We start from the raw sequence: 12,763 nt of genomic DNA, 5'->3' as shown, positions 1-12,763 counted from the left end.
TAAAATTTTTAGCATAGGGCTTGATGTTTAAGGATGCTTGGTAGTTATCTACTAAATATTAAACAAGTGATTATAGAAAATCAGTCTGACAACGGTATGTTCAAATGTAGACCCTCCTACCCGAAACCAAATGACTAAACTCAGCCAAAGGAAGGAACCAAAAAGGCCAGGCTGGATTTGCATTTCCACCTTGGTTCAGGTTCATTGCAAATTACTTCATTGATTTCATTTAGGTTTTTAACTTGTGCTTTCTAGAATACAAGAAGTGTACACACTGGTTGAAAAAATGCTAGCACTACACTAAGAGCTCCACTCATTCTTTCCTTTCCTAGGCTTCTGCCCTTTTCAAAGGCTTCCTGTGTTCCTTACGGACCACTTTGTTGGCTTGAAAATATATACATAACATCTATTATGATACACAAATATAGTGTTTTTAACAAGTTTTATTACAGTATAACTTTCATAAAGTAAACTGTATCAATTTTAAGTTTAGTGTTTCATGAGCTTTGACAAATATACATACCTCTGTTCTGTATAGTTTTAAAATATACGAATGAGATCATACTGTACCTATTATCCGGCAACTTGTTTAGACATTTGACTATGTCATGAACATTTTTCTTTCATCACACTGATCTCTTTTAAAATTACTGCAGAATCCCCTGGTATGAATACCTTTAATTTATTGGACTATTTCCTTGTAGATGGATTTACATTCCCTTCATATATCACAATTCTAATAGAGTAATGAGATGCTTTTCTACTTGTCTTCAACAGAGTAACAGGCATTTCTATAGACTGAATTAATAAAAGTAAAATTTTTTGGTCAAAATCTTTGAAACTAAAAAAGAGAAAAAGATAGAGATCACAGGCATCCTTGAAGCTATTGTGGGTTCGGTTCTAGACCACTGCACTAAAGCAGATATTGCAATAAAGTGAGTCACACAAAATTTTTCTTTTCCTAGTGCATATAAAAGTTATGTTTACACTGTAGTCTATGATGCGGACTATATCATTATAACTAAAATGGTGCATCTCTTAATTAAAAGTATTTTATTACTAAAAATCATCTGAGCTTTCAGTGAATTGTAATCTTTTTTCAGTAATACCATCAAAGATCACTGATCACAGAGATCATATGACAAATATATAATAATGGAAAAAGTATGAAACATTGTGGGAATTAGCAAAATGTGACATAGAGACATGAAGTGAACAAATGCTGCTGGAAAAATGGCTCTTATAGACTTTTTTGCCATGAACCTTCAATTTGTCAAAAACACAGTATTTACATAGTGCAATAAAGTGAACTGCAGTAAGATGAATTGTGCCTGATAGCATCTTAAGCTCCCATAGTATAAGAAAATGCTCCTTTTCCAAAGTGTTTTCAATTTGAAGATTATCAGATGTTACAAATTTCACCAATCTGATAGATGAAAAAATAGTAACATGCTGTTTTAATTTGCATTTCCCAAATTGCTGGAGAAGGTGAGCATTTTATGTTTGCTGTCCATTTGCGTATCATCTGTGAATTCACTATTCTTATATTTTGTCTTTTTGCTACCTGTTTTTCTTTATTGTATAGATTTATAGGAACTCTTTTGATATTAGGTCTTTTTTCCCCTACTCAGTACTCAAATTAACATGTTAAAGTTTATCCTAGAGAAAGGTTGCTCAAAGTTTGGTATGCTGAAGCATCACTTGGAGATCTTACTTAAACAGAGACTCTGATTCAAATGGTCAGTGAATCAACCTGAGAATGTGCATTCCTAACAAACCATATCCATTGCAAATATTTATTGGAAGGACTGATGCTGAAGCTGAAACTCTAATACTTTGGCCACCTGATGTGAAGAACTGACTCATTGGAAAAGACCCTGATGCTGGGAAAGATTGAAGGCAGGAGGAGAAGGGGATGACAGAGGATGAGATGGTTGGATGGTATGACCAACTCAATGGACATGAGTTTGAGCAAGCTCCGGGAGTTGGTGATGGACAGGGAAGCCTGGTGTGCTGCCGTCCATGGGGTTGCAAAGGGTCGGACATGACTGAGCAACGGAACTGAACTGAACAAACCCCAGGGGCTTCCAGTACTGCTGGTCTACACACCATACTTTGAGTGACAAAGTTGTAGGGCTTATGAGATTTTTTGGAAGAGGTTAAGAGTTCATCATGTTCAAGGAACAATGTGTGGTAGATTTTTCTTTTGTTAAATGAAACCACTAGGAATGACTTAATGAAAGTGATCAGTGTAGAAATAATAAGCCAAATATAATTGTGGAAATGACTGGTGTCAGCCTTTCTAGGGAGCTAATGGGTGCTGATATGGTGGGAGGTTGGCCTTTAAGTTTTGAGGTTTAAGTCCCACCTTGCATGCATGCTAAGTCACTTCAGTCATGTCCGACTCTTTGCCACACTATAGACTGTAGCTCGCCAGGCTCCTCTGTCCATGCGATTGTCAAGGCAAGATACTGGAGTGGGTTGATGCCCTCCTCCACGGGGTCTTCCCAACCCAGGGATCGAACCCTGTCCCATATGCCCCTGCATTGGCAGGTGGGTTCCTTACCACTAGCGCCACCTGGAAAGCCCAAGTCCCACCTTACTTACCTTTAGGTCACTTGGCTTTCAGTTTCTACCTTGAGAGTGAAAGAAAAGACAGTAATCCCTGTTCTCATTATTATACAGAGGTTTTTGGAAGATCAAAGGAGAAGTATTGATATGTTTTGTGACCTGTAACAAGCTAGAATGCAGTAGGCATTGTACCTGTCCAGGCAAAGCGTCTGGGGCTATATGAGCATCCTATCTGGCTGGCGTCTACAATGAAGGAAGAGTGCTTGGCAAAGTTTTGTACTGCTCCCCAAATTCTTACTTAGTCAAATTCTCCATCATAGCATTTGGATCATCATAAGTATTTCTGAGTCACTTTAACAGTAAGGAGCCGTTTTAGGATTCCATGAATATTAATTGTGTCAAGAATCAGGTGTTGAATTCAGCTAGGTTATCGTAGTCCAGCTAAATGGGACACAGACACACACACACACACGCTGAGCCAAAATATAATTCCCAAATTACATGGTAATTTTAATATAATATATGTGTAATACAAATGCAATATAATAAAATAAGAATTATTACAGTATGAATTGTTCCAGTCGGCTATCTAGCTTTTTATTGAAATGTTTCCTGTTCTGAAGACACATCTAGACAAGATTGCTTTCTTTGCAGTTGGGTTATTAGTGTATTCTGAGTGGGAATCACCTGTGTCATTCTGGGTTGAGGTTTTTAAGAAGGAAATTTAGCTATTATGACTATTTTCCATAGTCTTAATTCCCTATCTGCTGTTCTGAACACATGGTCCTAGCAGAGAGTTGAGTGTATGACAGAAAGATTGTGGGTCCCAGAATCTCATGTGGAAGGTCTGCCAACAATAGGTACCATCTGTTTTGGACTTTTTATGAGCAAGGTGTTTATTTATTGTATTTGATACATTGTATATTTGGGGGCTTATTCACATACATCATTGAGATCCTTTTTAATCAATACCTAGAATATGCATTACATTTCCCTGGCAATCTACTAAATGATGACATAGGATAGTTAAAGTGAAAGTGAAAGTTGCTCAGTCATGTCTGACTCTTTGCGACTCCAGAAATTCTCCAGGCCAGAATACTGGAGTGGGTAGCCTTTCCCTTCTCCAGGGCATCTTCCCAACCCAGGGATCGAACCCAGATCTCCCGCATTACAGACAGATTCTTTACCAGCTGAGCCACAAGGGAAGCCCAGGGATACTGGAATGGGTAGTCTATCCTTTCTCCAGAAGATCTTCCTGACCCAGGATTTGAATTGGAGTCTCCTAAATTGCAGGCAGATTCTTTACCAACTGAGCTATCCGGGAAGCCCAATAGGGTAGATAAGTAACAGGGAAAAGGTGATGTCATAACCTGATGTGTGTGGTTGGAGAGTTTTTCCAAGGTGGATCATTTGATATGTGGGAAAACTTCTGATTGTCCTTAATTTCAAGGTGGTACTGATGAACCTATTTGCAGGGCAGCAATGGAGACACAGATATAGAGAACAGACGTGTGGACCTGGGATGGGGAGGATGGAGAGAGTGGGACAAACTGAGAGAGTGGTATTGAAACATATACATTACCATGTGTAAAATTAGATAGATAGCCAGTGGAAATTTGCTGTATGATGCAGGGAGCTTAAATCAGGGGCTCTGTGACAACCTAGAGGGGTGAGACAGGGTGGGAGGTGGGAGGGAGGTTTAAGAGGGAGGGGATATATGGACACCTGTGACTGATTCATATTGCTATATGGCAGAAAACAACACGATATTGTAAAGCAATTATCCTACAATTAAAGATTAAAAAAAACATGGCTAACCAACAAGGACACAGGGAACTCTGCTCAATGTTGTGTGGCAGCCTCGCTGGGAGGGGAGTTTGGGGGAGAATGGATACATGTATACACATGACTGAATCTGAAACTATCACAACATTGTTAATGGGCTATACCCCAAAACAAAATAAAAAGTTTATAAATTGTCAATAAAATAAAGCATATGTTGCATTTAAAAGAAAGGTCAGTAACTCTTAATAAATAATTGTCAGGAAGCTCAGAAATGCGGCTGAGAGAAACAGTTAAATGCTCCATGTGACAATCTCCCTGTAAGTTCTTTCTTGCTGCCCAGGGCTGGAACAAGATGGCCGTTCTTTGGAGAGTGAAAACAGAGTGAAAGCCCTGTAGTGTTTCTGTTTGATGTTTTTGGCAGTGATGTTGAAAATTCTAGACTGAAATGATATTGTATGAAGTCTGGACCAATTGCCTTGTTAAAGTCAAATGGATTTCCTCTCTTTGCGCTGTCTGGATCAATTCTTGGAGGAGTTAGTCAGAGAATTTGGTCTCTCGGTTGAAGCAACATATTGTACTGATAACAGGCGAGAGCAGAGTCTGATTGGACTCACCAGGCCTTTCCAACTCGCTGCTCGTGTGAGCATTAGGAGGGCTTTTGCAAAATAAATAGAGCTCGCTGAGGTCTGCTGAGAAGGGTTCCAGATTATGTTGACCAAAAGTGGAATGTTTAATACTCCACAGTAAAATTTTAAAAAGGAAGGAAAAAAAAAAAAAAAAGAACCGTGGAATTCTGAGTTCCACCTGTTAAATTATTTGTCCTTCTGAGAGAAGCAGGAATGAAAGGCGTATGTTCAACATCATTTTGGACCCATTTTATGTGGCGGGAAACCAAGGTAAACACATTTTTCCTGATGTAATTGTTGATATTAGTTCAGCTCACATGATGCAGGCATAGCTGTGTGAACCATTTTATTTGGACCCGTCCTTGGCTGGAGTTGGACATGCTGGTGGGGAGCCTGGAGCCTAGAGAACCTACAGTCTGGGAGCCCCAGCTCATGTAGGGAGCCCCCAGGCCTGGATGTTGCCATGAAGGTGCCCTTGGGGTTCCTGGCATCAGGTCTCATTTCTTTGCCTGTATGTTTGAGAACATTCAGCTCATCTCCTCACTTGGACTAAACCTGATTTACTATTTGGATTGTTTCAGAGAATAATCATTCCCCTCTTCTAGTTTTACTTAGATACATATATGTGGTTCTATTATAAATACTAGAGTTTTTCTTATAATTCTTTTTTGTCTTTGGCTCTTTTTTCTCTCTGCCCCTTACCCTTTGCCCTCCAGCAATCTACCTTCTTAACCTAGTATGTTTTCTTTCCTATTTTCCCGCATACTTGTGTATTTATGTACAAACACATATTTTCACTTTTTGTGTCATTTTTAATCTTCCTTTCTTCCTGCTTCTGGTTTAACAGTAGTTTCCAGGCTAGCCTCCTCAAACACATGAAGCCCATGATATGGCTTATTTCTTCACTTGTTTTCCCACAGTCACTTGTTTTTTTTGTTTTGTTTTTTCCTTTTTTCTCCCTGTTGGTAACGCTGTGCCAGGTCCTGTGCTAGGCATCGCAGATACAAACATGGACTGGATACAGACCTGACCTCAGAGAGTTAGTGCTGTGAGGGGAGAACCGACAGGGGTGTCTAGAGCAGCTATGAAGACCACCGCACTCCTGTGTCTTTGGAAGAATATGTTCTGCATTCCACTTAGCATGCATGAGCGCGTGCTAAGTCACTTCAGTTGTGTCCGACTCTTTGTGACCCCATGGATTGTAGCCCACAAGACTCCCCTGTCCATGGGCTTCTCCAGGCAAGAATTGACAGCAAAGCTGTCACTGTAAGGACTGAGGATTCAAACTTGTTCCAGCCACTGTGACTTGCTAACTTACATAGAGGTGACCAGAGAATGAGGCAGCTCTCACAGCCCAGACGCGGTGCAGGGCCCTTTAAACTTATAGGACTCAGCCCATGATCTCAGGGGAGCTGGCCTTTCGGGGAATGGATGGGACAGACAGACATGACACCAAACAGCAGCTTAGGGTCACGGTGCTAGAAATCCCACCATTAGCAAAGCCCCTGGTTGGGTTAAACCTTGCTGGCCTCAGTTGTCTGTTTATACCAGAGCTGCCTACAGGAGAGAAAGACATGAAGTTGAAGCCATCATTTCATACCATTGAAGTGTCATCTGGCTTATCAATTCCTTGGGAAAGGACTCAACCCTAAGGTGATGTTAATGTGTTTCGCTTGCTTGCTTTTGTTAGGAAGACTTTGGAGCCTACTATGTGCTTCAGGAGAGCAGACGCATGGACCACGTGGTGCAGGGAGGGGAGGAGGTGCTGAGTAGGACAGAGAGGAGCTTCTACGTCTAGACCCTTGTGTTCCTTCCATCTGGCCCTGGACAGCTGTTCATCAGGGAAGCCCTTAGATATCACCTCCACATTTCTGAGGCTGCCCTGGGAGGAAGCAAGGCAGGATGAGGGCTTCCTTCCTGTTAACCCTCCGGGGCAGGGGGAGGGTGGAGTCAGGCAGGCAGAAGAGGGCATCCAGCCTGGGCATGTTCTGCAGAGGAGCAAGCTGGGCTGCAGGGTGCATGGTCACTTGGGGAGAAGCAGTCATGGGGCTCTTGGTTTTGAAAACAGAGCAGCCCCCTGTGCCGAAGTGATGGACCCCTGGCACAGCAAAGTCAGTCCAGAGCCAGCATGGTAGGTATGTCTGCTATGTTGAGGGGGGTGGGCCAGTGATCCCCAGACTGCTATGAACCCTATATAAGACACTCACAGGCTGCTTTTCCATTATTGAATGAAAGACAGTCATCAGTGCTGAAGTTCAAAGCCATGGTTCCTGTGTCCTTAACATGATACAGGTGGGCCTTCATTGGAAACACCTCCTGCTTCTCCAGCTCTGTTCTCATGAAAACAAACAACGCTGCCCTTTGCCCACGTCGGAAGAGGTGACCGTGAAACCCCTGTGAGCTCCTGGTGCACGGCACGGCTTCAATCAGATCCTTCTGCCGGGGTGAGGACCCGCACACACGTCCCAGGAGCTCCCCGGGCATCAGTGCGGAGTCCCTGGAGCAGCGCACTGGCAGTGACCCTGGCATGGCTGGGACTCTGACCGCCAGCAAAGGTCAAAGTGCAGCTACGGCTGGGAGGTGTCCTTGTTGTTGCTCAGGAAACACTTCTCAAGTCCAGACTTTGAGTGACTCCCTCCTTCCCTTTCAGATCACAACTGCTGTTCAGATGTGAGGGTTAAAGCGGAGAGCCTTAGAGACAATGGAAGAAACTGAGGTCTGGAACCTGACCGCCTTCTTGTGAAAACTCCAGCCCTGGCGCTCTGTGCCAGCCAATGAGCTGTTCTGCATCTCCCCGCTTTATCGGTCAAGTGCACGTCATACTAGTGACAACCTCAGAGGGCTGTTTTTTGAAGGTTAAGGCCATTGACACATATAAAGGACTTATAGTAATGTCTGGTACTGATTAAATGCTCAGTGGTAGCTGTTATTATTATTGGTAAAGATTTTCAAGGTTTTTTTTTTTTTAAAAAAACTAGGTTTTGTTTTTTCCAAGAGAAGTTTTAAGATCACAGACAAATTGAGGAGGAGGTACAGAGAGTTCCCAAATAACCTTGATTCCACCCATGCACAGCCTCCTCCATCATCAGTGTCCCACACCACCGTGGGGCTTTCATTACAATTGATGAACCTGCACTGACACCTCATTGTCACCCAAAGTCTATGTTTTATCTTAGGGTTCACTCTTTATCTTAAAATAATTTTGTTTATTTATAGCTGTCCTGGGTCTTCATTGCTGTTCAGGCTTTCTCTAATTGTGATGAGCAGGGGCTACTTTTTATTGCAGTGCTTGGGTTTCTTGTAGGGGGGGCTTCTCTTGTTGAGAAGCGTGGGCACTAGCGTGTGCAGGCTTCAGCAGTTGCAGCATGTGGGCTCGGAGGTTACAGCTCGAAGACTCAGAGCATAGGCTCAGTAGTTGTGGTTTATGGGCTTAGTTGCTCTGCGGCATGTGAGATCTTCCTGGATCAGGGATTGAACTCATGTCTCCTGCATTGGCAGGCAGATTCTTTACCACTGAGCCACCAGAGAAGCCCAGGGTTCACTCGTGGCACTGTGCATGGATTTGGACAAGTGTATTGTGACGGCTGTCTACTCTTATCGTGTTATACAGAGTAGCTGCACTGTCCTAAAATCCTCTGTGCTCGACATACTCACGCATCACTTCCCTAGTAATTATCGGTACTTTTCTGTATCCATGGTTTTTGCCTTTTCCAGAATGTCCTATAGTTAGAATCAGACAGTGTATAGCCTTTTCATATTGGCTTTTTACATTTAGTAAATGCATTTAAGTTTCCTCCATGTCTTTTCATGACTTAACAGCTCATTTTTTTTTTTACTACTAAATAATATTCCACTGTCTCATGTGCCACAGTTTATTTACCTGTTCACTTACCAAAGGACATCTTGGTTTCTTCCAAGTTTAGGCAATCACAAATAAAGATGCTATAAACATCTCTGTGTTTATAAGAAAACTTACTTTTTAAATTACATTAAACATATAATATGTAGAATTTACCTCTGCCATCTCGGGATTTATATAGATCAGGATTTATACTCAATTTCAACTCCTGACTCTTTCACAAATGTTAGGTGTAGGTTTCTGTGCTCAGGCTAGCAGCAATGCCATCTCTAGCGCACCCAGTTGTTGGCCTGCCCTTCAGTCAAGGGACCCCTTTCCTGTCACTCTCATTTTTCTTCATTTGTTTGTGCCTTAATGACAAAAATTTGAACGCTTCGACATAGATTGTCCCTAAATCTTCACTGAGGTTTTTCATGGCTTTCCCCATGGCCTCAAGTTTAAAAAAAAAATTATTCCATTTTTTTGTTTAGTTGCTAAGTCATGTCTGACTCTTCTGCAACCTCATGGACTGTAGCCTGCCAGGCTCCTCTGTCCATGGGATTCTCCAGGCAAGAATACTGGAGTGGGTTGCCATTTCCTTCTCCAGGGGAACTTTCTGACTAGGAGTCAAACCTGTGTTTTGGGCATTGGCAGGCAGATTCTTTATTATTGCACCCCCTGTCAAATGATTACAATACAAAGTTGCAGAGGAGATTCACAGAATTTCTAAAGCATTAAAAAATGTGAACTTAAAAATTTGGTAAAACAGCTAGAGATATAGGCTAGGCAATACTTATAGGAATTTAATTTAGAAAATATGCAAAATTACTGAGGGAGTAGATAGAATTGCCAGACATTTATGGCAAAACTGATACTATACCCTTCAAACGGGTTTAAAGAACATGAAGTGATTTGTTTTAGATGACTCATTTGGAGAGGGAAGCTAATTTTTGTTTTTTTAATATGCACACCATGTTAAGCAAGAAGTGTGGGGATAAATGTCTAAAAAATTTTTAAAAATAAAAGGAAAAAAGTGGGACAACTTTATCACTTCAAATCAAGAATTCCATAAAATATACAGTACTGAATTAGAAAGTTAAAATTTGAGGAAATTGCCCATATGATGTATAAAAATTTCTATGAAGAAAAGAACCAGTGATAAAGATTCTGATTTTCTACCCATTTTATTTTTGAACTACTTGTTTTTAATGATATTATTAGTAATTTTCAGTGGAGCTATTGAGTGAGCACTTGACGGAATAACCATGCTGTTAGAACTCCCATGTACCCGTCTTTGGGAAAATAGCTGTGGTTCCTTCCGCTCACTTCAGACGTGAGGTCAGCCTTACTCAGCGAGCGGCTACCAGCTTCCTCCTTCACCTGCTTTGACCTTGGGCTTTCTGAACTTTAATGCCTCTATCTAACAATTAGGGATGAAGGATTTAGACTGTGCATCCTGTGAAGACTCTCCTAATTCTTATCATCTCTGAGTTCAGACACAACTATCCGCCATCGATCTCCAAAATACCCAAGATATAACCTTGTTGGCCATGTTGCCTTCCTTCATTTGAACCAGCCAAGGATCAACTAAATCATGGAACCACTAACACCCTAGCCACCAAAAGTGACAGAATTCTAGACAGGGACACAGAGAGGCTTCTGATTGTGAGCTAAAGAGGTGGCCCTGTAATTAAAGCACTAAAAATAACAAAAACTCTATCCCTACAATAATCCTATAGCCTCTGATAACTTCCATGTTTGTGTGCATGCTAAGTTGCTTCAGCTCAGTTCAGTTCAGTCACTCAGTCGTGTCTGATTCTTTGTGACCCCATGAACTGAAGCACGCCAGGCCTCCCTACCCATCACCAACTCCTGGAGTCTACCCAAACCCGTGTCCATTGAGTTGGTGATGCCATCCAACCATCTCATCCTCTGATGTCCCCTTCTCCTCCTGCCCCCAATCCCTCCCAGCATCAGGGTATTTACCAATGAGTCAACTCTTCCCATGAGGTGGCCAAAGTATTGGAGTTGCAGCTTCAAAATCAGTCCTACCAATGAACACCCAGGACTGATCTCCTTTAGGATGGATTGGTTGGATCTCCTTGCTGTCCAAGGGACTCTCAAGAGTCTTCTCCAACACCACAGTTCAAAAGCATCAATTGTTCATCGCTCAGCTTTCTTTATAGTCCAACTCTCACATCCATACATGACCTCTTCTCAACCCTGTGAACTATAGCCTGCCAGATTCCTCTGACCGTGGGATTTTCCAGGCAAGAATACTGGCGTGGATTGCCATGCCCTCCTCCAGGGGATCTTCCTGACCCAGGGATTGAACCTGTGTCCCTTAAGTCTCCTGCATTGATAGGAGAGTTCTTTACCAGATTACTACCATGTGAAACCATAAAGGCTGAGTTGTGCCATATTCCTTCATGCCCAGTCTTCAGGCTGCCATTTTCTGATTGTTTTACCTTTCAAGAGTTGTTGCTGCAACCAGTTTTTTGTAATAGTAATTTACCATTGTGGGTGTTTGTGTCCTCCAATCTCTATATCTCTTTTTCTAAATAGTGCTGAATTGTGTTTGTATAAGTATAAAGAGACACTACTTTGTCAACAAAGGTCCATCTAGTCAAAGCTATGGTTTTTCCAGTGGTCATGTATGGATGTGAGAGTTGGACTGTGAAGAAAACTGAGTGCTGAAAAATTGATGCTTTTGAACTGTGGTGTTGGAGAAGACTCTTGAGAGTCCCTGGACTGCAAGGAGATCCAACCAGTCCATCCTAAAGGAGATCAGTCCAGGGTGTTCATTGGAAGGACTGATGCTGAAGCTGAAACTCCAATACTTTGGCCACCTCATGGGAAGAGTTGACTCATTTGAAAAGACCCTGATGCTGGGAGGGATTGGGGGCAGGAGGAGAAGGGGATGACAGAGAATGAGATGGTTGGATGGCATCACCGACTCGATGGACATGAGTTTGAGTAAACTCTGGGAGTTTCTGATGGACAGGGAGGCCTGGCGTGCTACAATTCATGGGGTCGCAAAGAGTTGGACATGACTGAGTGACTGAACTGAACTGAAGTATAATATCATTTCCTTCTCAATGATTTTATTTAGAAAGCACAACATCCTTGCCATCCATGGGCTGACCAACTTTATCCCTCTCTTAAAATAAGCTAAACATGTTGGGTACACGGCTAACAAACACTTTTAATTTTTCTGTTTCTTCTTTTTATGGCAGTATCTAGTGAATTTTTTTTTTTTTTTTTTAATGTTGTATGCTTGTGTCTGAGGCAGGGAGAAAGGTGGATTTAGGACTGATAGGCGATATGATCTCATTTTTGCAAGGAAGGCATTGCATTTGCTTCCCTTGTTATCACATATTAAATTGCTGTTTGCCAGTGATGCCCATTTACTTTACAACAACCTTGTATACTGAGTAGAGATTGTTATCCATGTTAGAGGAGAAAAGACAGGCCTCGTCAGTTAAATGAACACATCAAGGTCTTGCCTAAATATCAGTTGTAGGCATGAACACTCACTGAATAATTTGTTCCGAAGCACCCCTTCCCAAAAAGTCCTTCCTAATGTGATATATCCTGAAGGGCAACCCCGAGGCTGAAGAAACTTGATCGCAGATGGCAGTCTTCCAAGCAGTCACTGGTTTCCCTAGGTCTGAAGCTCATTGCTTGTGAGAATATTAAGGCAAATTGAGTGGCTATTGCAACACTGAGTTTCACTCACTTGGTAATTTGCATGGGAAAATGTCTCCCCTGCACAGATTAATTAAGAACCAATCCTTTGGAGTCCTGTGCCTTGGGGGTGAATTATGAATGGTTGCTGTAAATTTAAAGGGACAGAGACTGTTATTCATGGTTTCTAACTGGAAATGTAGAGGAGTAGAAGGGGGTGTGGAACAGCTGCATTTGTGAAAACGCAGGTTGTTTT

Source organism: Muntiacus reevesi, chromosome 3, assembly GCF_963930625.1.
Source record: "Muntiacus reevesi chromosome 3, mMunRee1.1, whole genome shotgun sequence".
Classification (NCBI taxonomy): Eukaryota; Metazoa; Chordata; class Mammalia; order Artiodactyla; family Cervidae; genus Muntiacus; species Muntiacus reevesi.
This window is presented reverse-complemented; position numbering follows the sequence as displayed.